A 7,562-nucleotide genomic window follows, 5' to 3' on the forward strand; every position below is an offset into this window, starting at 1 on the left:
CTTCCTCCTGGTCTCCCATGCAGGTGCAGGGCCCAAGCACTTGGACCATCCTCTACTGCCTTCCCGGACCACAGCAGAGAGCTGGACTGGAAGAGGAGCAACCGGGACAGAATCCGGAACCCCAACCAGGACTAGAACCCAGGGTGCTGGCACCACAGGCGGAGGATTAGCCCAGTGAGCTGCGGTGCCGGCAATGCATGACTTTTTTAATCCATAGATTTGCTTCTGAATAATTCTAAGTAATCTTATGATCAATTTTTTGAATTCCATCTCTGGCATTTCTTCCATTTCTTCATCTTCACATTCCAGCATTGAAGTGTTGCTGTGTTCTGTTGGAGTATCATGTTTTCTTCCTGATTCTTGTTTCTTGAATTTCTGCCTTTATTTTTAGGCATTTGTGGAGGCACTTGTTTTTTTCCCCCTGTGATGTCTTTTATCTATGGACTATGCCTTCATGGCTTAGTGGAGTGTCTGGTCCTTCAGTGAATACTCAGAGCTGTGTGCTCAGTGTGGTCCAGGAGCGCTGTTCAGTGCTCCGTCATGAGATGAGTGTACAAGGTGGCACTCAAGTTGGGCATGGTAAATCTCTTCTTCTTCTTTTTTTTCCTAATCAGAGAGGAGCGTATGATCCATTCTTTTGGTGTAGTCTCATGCTCACCTCCTCTCCTGATCAATGCCTGGGTGTTATCCCCAGTGTGTGCAATATTTGTACATTCTGCCACAGCAACCACACAAAGGATCCATGCAGTTCTCAGTGTGAGCACTGACCCCACAATGACTCTCACTAGGCAATCAGGGAGCCCTGAGTATGTGGAGCTGTCCACAGTGACTGCTCAGAGGCCCAGCCACACCCTTCATCCTCCCATGTAGCCACAGTGTTTTTACAGTCCTTCCCAGCACATAAGGCCTCCACCATCATGAGCACCAAGCCCCTATCAAGTCTCCAATCCAGACTCAGGTGTCTTTTCTCAGCTGGTTGCTGGGCACCCAAAAACAAGCTGTCACAGCTGTTCCATATGTCGAAAATAGTACCCACCTTCTCTTAGCTAGTAACAGGATGCCTGTGCTGGGTGGTCAGAGACAATTTTGCCACCCCTTCCTTTTTTCTCCCTAGGTTGGCAGGCACACTGTCCCCACACTGGGCTCCAAGCTGGACTCATGCCAGGTTCTTCCCATGGCTTCGTTGCCAGTGGCTTGGCCTGCTGCAGTCTGGGTCACCTCACTCTCCAAAGCTGGTACTGAGGCTCTCAGCTGCTGGGGTCCTAAGTTGTGCATGTCCACACCCTTCACGTAGGTCCAGTGTCCCTCTAATTTGCATGGAGTTTCCTCTGTAATTTTTTCCCTAACTCTTCCCTGTTATTGCACTCTCTCCACTTTTTTTTTTTTTAAACTATCATTCCCTAGACTTACCTAGCAGTGAGCTCCATCTGTATTCTGCCATCTTGGAAACATCCCCCCCCCCCCTTCATTCTTTATCCAGAGTAATGTCTACTCTCTCCTTGCTTTTCTAGAAAGTTACTTCAGTGTATTTTAGCTTAATGAGCCACAATTCCTTGCTGTTGATGGCTAACCCTGAGTGGCTGTCTGACTGTGGTAAGCAGGGACCCCAGATCTAGTGGCTCCTTCAGCTTCCAGGCCAGTTAGGAGGAGACAAACAGGCCTGTAACAGAAATAATCTTTGATGCTGAAACTTGAAATAGAACTGTGGAAGCACTAACAAAGTTCCTCTGGGGAAGAGGGTTTCTGCTCAAAAGGAATGAAAAGTGCCCACTATTTCACAGGTGTAAAGAACATCTGGACTGAAGGCCATATACTGCCACAAAATCCACTTGGTCTGGCCCTGTCAAGGCAATCACAGGCAGGAATTGAAATTCAATAACTTTATAGCAAGCTGATTTTTTTTTTTTGACAGGCAGAATGGACAGTGAGAGAGAGAGAGAGAGAGAGAGAGAGAAAGGTCTTCCTTTTACCGTTGGTTCACCGTGCTGATCTGAAGCCAGGAGCCAGGTGCTTGTCCTGGTCTCCCATGCATGGTCCTTGGGCCATCCTCCACTGCACTCCCGGACCACAGCAGAGAGCTGGATTGGAAGAGGGGCAACCGGGACAGAATCCGGCACCCCGACTGGGACTAGAACCCGGTGTGCCAGCGCCACAGGTGGAGGATTAGCCTATTGAGCCGCGGTGCTGGCCCACAAGCTGATTTTTAAGTTGATAATTTTGTATGGCCCACGAATGATGTTTATAAATGCCTAAATGGCCATTGGCAGAAAAAATGTTCCCCACCCAACAGATACAGACTTTCACTAATTTGACTCAGTAGCCTGAAGGACAGAAAAGAAAGTACAAGAATAGTGGAAACACACAGAAGAGAAGAGGACTGGAGTGTTAACAGTTTTGTTTATGCTAAAACATTATTTGAATGGAATTATATACTTAAGGGTAACATTTAGTTACATTTATTTTAAGCATTTCTTTTGGAAACATTTATTTTGTTCTACCTAGTTGAAAGTTGAGGGGAGGGAGGGAGGGAGGGAGGGAGAGAGAGAGAGAGAGGATCCCACTCACTGGTTTACTCCCCAATGCTCAAAATGGCCAAGACTGAGCTTTGCCAAACCTGAGACCTGGAAATGCAATCCAGGTCTCCCATCTGGGTGATTCATCATCATGTGCCTCTTAGCATGCACATCAGCAGGAAGTTGGAATGGAAAAGGAAGTCAGGTTCCCTGGGCACTCAGATATGGAATGTGGGCATTCTAAGAACTATCTTAACTACTTTGTCAAATGCCTTGCCTCTAAGGATCTTAACATTTAGATCTCAAGTCTATAGTGTCCTTATTTGATATCTAAAGGGGAATGATTCCAGAACCCCTGAGGACACCAAAATCTGTGGATACTAAATTTCTTATTAAAAAAAACACAGTATGTTCATATAATCTATACACATCCTCCTATGTACTTTAAACCATTTTTGGATTGCCCCTCACATCTAACACAATGTAACTGTTATGTACATAGTTGTTTTAGGATATCGTTTAGGGGATAATGACAAAAAAAAAGGTCTGAGCAAGATCAATATAGATGAGATTATTTTTCAAATACTTTCCATCTGCAGTTCGTCGAATCAAAGAAAATGGAACCCATTCACATGAAAGGCCAATTGTACTTGGATAAAACTCACATTTGAATGCATTTTGTTCTACAAGTCCAACACAGTAAGCTTTGTTTCACTCTTAAGTCATAGTTGATGATACTCTATAAGAACCTTTAATTGCTAAGGATGTATAGAAATCACCATTGTGTAAAGCTTCTTCATTGTGAATGTCTCTGTAAGGAATTATTACAAATTTGAATTTGGCTATTAGGAGATGCTCACAAATTTTAAATGATTTTAATAACTTAGTAAATATAAAGGCAAAACCATTAGTCCTGTAGATAAGTTTACTGGTAAGAAAGGAAACTGCAAACACAGATGCCTACCCTTTCTATTTGTATATTCATAACAGAGTAATTTGTAAGAGATTATTTGAAGTTTTCAATGCATTTAAAAGATGAATATCAATGCTTAATAAGCTTCCACTTGTCCACAAAATGGAAAGCCATATATCCAGAAAATACTCATTTGGAAATGAAGTATTTAATTATGTGGCTGTTACACCTTCATTTTGAACTTGAGTTTTCTGTTACTGCTGTGTTGTCCATACACAGATACATGGAACACCTGGAGACAAAACAATTCCAAAACAAATATTATTGTTTAATATACAGTTTTCATTTTTTTATATTAATTTATATTTTTATATATGACAATTCATTATCCATATAATGCAGAACTCGTCTGACTGATTTTTATGAAACAGAAAATTCCAGTAAAGGAAAAGAAGTATAATTGGCTTTTTTTAAAAAAGATTTATTTATTTACTTGAAAGTCAGAGTTACACAGAGGAGAGGTGAGGCAGAGAGAGAGAGAGGTCTTCCATCCGATGGTTCACTCCCAAATTGGCCGCAACAGCTGGAGCTATGCGGATCCAACGCCAGGATCCTCTTCTGGGTCTCCCATGTGGGTGTAGGGGCCCAAGGACTTGGGCCATCTTCTACTGCTTTCCCAGGCCATAGCACAGGGCTGGATCGGAAGTGGAGCAGCCGGGTCTCGACCTGGTGCCCATACGGAATGCCAGCACTTCAGGCCAGGGCGTTGACCAGCTGCACCACAACGCCGGCCCCCTTTCTTTCTTTTTTAATCACTGCTGGGCAGCCAGTTTCTCAACTGACATATTGACACATGCTTTCATTGAATGTGCCAGTCTAATTGGTTAGAGTTATATACGTTGCATCTGGGAACCATTCTCTCTTCTGCCCAGATCTACTATGATTCGGTTTTACTACTTCAAAAAAAAAAAAAATGTATAGACATGTGTGTGTGTGATCTTAAATCTGTTATTGGGAAACAGTTCTAAACTGTCCCTCTTAATCCCCAAATATTGCCTACAAATGGCAACACAGTATTCCACTGAATCCCTGCACCAAAATTTAAGTAATTCTCCAATCCACTGGTCATTGGTGTTTATCTTTTTCCCACAATAAGAAATAATAATGCATTTTTTTATTTTGTATTATTCATAGGAATACATTCATATGAATATCAGAAAATCAAATGGAGACGATATTGTGTAACTGTTTATATTTATTGCCAAATAACTTCACAAATTGTTTGAGTAATTTATATTGACATAAGCAAAAATAACTATTTTTTTAACTTTTATTTAATGAATATACATTTCCAAAGTACAGCTTATGGATTACATTGGCTTTTTCCCCCCTCATAACTTCCCTCCCACCCGCCACCCTCCCCTCTCCCGCTCCCTCTCCCCTTCCATTCACATCAAGATTCATTTTCAATTCTCTTTATATACAGAAGATCAATTTAGCATATATTAAGTAAAGCTTTCAACAGTTTGCACCCACACCGAAACACAAAGTGTAAAATACGGTTTGAGTACTAGTTATAGCATTAAATCACAATGTACAGCACATTAAGCACAGAGATCCTACATGAGGAATAAGTGCACAGTGACTCCTGTTGTTGACTTAACAATTTGACACTCTTGTTTATGGCCTCAGTAATCACCCTAGGCTCTTGTCATGAGTTGCCAAGGCTATGGAAGCATTTTGAGTTCGCCGACTCTGAGCATATTTAGACAAGGTCATAGTCAAAGTGGAAGTTCTCTCCTCCCTTCAGAGAAAGGTACCTCCTTCTTTGATGACCTGTTCTTTCCACTGGGATCTCACTCGCAGAAATCTTTCATTTAGGTCAATTTTTTTTTTCCAGAGTGTCTTGGCTTTCCATGCCTGAAATACTCTCATGGGCTTTTCAGCCGGATCCGAATGCCTTAAGGGCTGATTCTGAGGCAAAAATAACTATTTTAACATAGACTATTTTTCAGTTTTTCTGTAATCTATTATTTTAATAGGAACAAAATTGTTATTTGAATTTGCATTTTAATTGTTACTGAAACAATATTTTTCATATTTCATTATTAATTTTTTGACAAGTAAATAAAATAATATTCTTTCTTCACTTTTTATAAACTTAGTATTAAGTTTATCACTTTGGATGAACTCTTATGATAGGTATATTTTTTCTGTCATATTGAAGCTAATATTTTCCTGATAAGTTGTCTTAATCTAAATATTCAGATACACTCCTTTATGTTTTTAAAACTCTTCAAGTTGTATATGGAAAACTTAATGGTTTTTTAATGAATTTATTTTTATTTATTTAAAAGGCAGACAAAGAGTGACAGAGGAGAGAGAGAGAATCTTTTATTTGCTGGTACACTCTCCAAATGTGTGAAACAGTAAGGACAAGGCCAGGCTGAAATCAGAACCCCAGCTGGGTCTCCCCAGGTAGGTGGTCAGTACCATCATCTGCTGCCTCTCAGGGTAGCATTAGCAGGAAGCTAGACCAGAAGTAGAGGAGAAACTCAATCCTAGACACTCCAATGTGAGATGCAGGCATCCAAAGCAGTGGCTTGACTCACAATACAACACCCACTCTATTTAATACATTTTAATCTTTCATTTTTTGGTAAAATTTTGTTCACTCATTTCTCCAATTAGTCATATGTTAAAATAAATGATTACAGATAGCTAACTCACCTCTGCAGAACTGATTAGGAGATTTATCAACCATCCTCAATAAAACTACTCCTGCTACCTCACACTCCACTGTATACTACACTACATAGAGCTGCCCCTGCAAGAAGCAGCTAAATTGCAAATCAACATTTAAAATCAAAATTTTGTTCATTGTAAATTCTGGTTAAGGTTCATTTTCAAAATACTGTTTGTTTTCTCTGTTCACGGCATTTTCCTACAGATGGCTTGTCTCTCCCAGCTCAGTAGTACAGGTCTCCATTTCAACTGTTTTAGAGGACTACTGTACATATATATATATATATATATATATATTTTAATTTGAAAGGCAGAGTTAGAGAGAGAGAAAGAGAGACACACACACAGAGATAGAGATTTTCCATCTGCTGGTTCACTTCCTATATATGGCCACAACAGCAGGGCCTGGGCCAGGCTGAAGCTAGGAGCCTGGCTTCTTCCTAGTCTCCTATGTGGGTGCAGGGGGTCCTTGGACATCTTCCACATTAGCAGATAGCTGCATTGGAAGTGGGGTAGCTGCGTCTTGAACTGGCAGCTATATGGCCCTCTACAGATGGAGATTTAACCTGCTATGCCACAATGCTGGCCCCATCTTTTTGAAGTGGTATCCACAGCACCCTCCAAAGTGATTCATGTAGACAAAGCCTTCTTTTAAAAAATATGTACCTTATCATAATATATTGTATATTAACTTTTTGGTCCATTAAATTCTTTTGTATATTGATTTGCATCTCATTAGTCTAAGGATACCCCATACAAATATTTACGTACATTGAAAGATTTTTTGGCCAGTGCTGCGGCTCAATAGGCTAATCCTCCACCTAGTGGCGCCGGCACACGGGGTTCTAGTCCTGGTCGGGGCGCCGGATTCTTTCCTGGTTGCCCCTCTTCCAGGCCAGCTCTCTGCTGTGGCCCGGGAAGGCAGTGGAGGATGGCCCAAGTGCTTGGGCCCTGCACCCTATGGGAGACCAGGAGAAGCACCTGGCTCCTGCCTTCGGATCAGCGCAGTGCGCCGGCCGCAGCGCACCAGCCGTGGCGGCCATTGGAGGGTGAACCAACGGCAAAGGAAGACCTTTCTCTCTGTCTCTCTTTCTCACTATCCACTCTGCCTGTCAAAAAAAAAAAAAAAAAAAAAAAAAAAAAAAAAAAAAAAAAAAAAGAAAGAAAGAAAAAAGAAAGATTTTTTAAGATGATATTCTTTTTAAAATGATAAATTATATTACTTATATAAGTTATCAAACCGTATAAATAGCAAGTTCAATTCAAGTATTGGGGGGTATTTGGTCACCTTGAAGGCAAGGATTTGTGGGGATTCCATTAACATATGATCATTTTCTTGACATAGTTGGCAATAAATTCAGCCGCTGTGAGCTTGGGGTTTCTGCTGACCG

Source organism: Oryctolagus cuniculus, chromosome 8 (genome assembly GCF_051225735.1).
Source record: "Oryctolagus cuniculus isolate XC-2025 breed Fujian yellow rabbit chromosome 8, ASM5122573v1, whole genome shotgun sequence".
NCBI classification, from domain to species: domain Eukaryota; kingdom Metazoa; phylum Chordata; class Mammalia; order Lagomorpha; family Leporidae; genus Oryctolagus; species Oryctolagus cuniculus.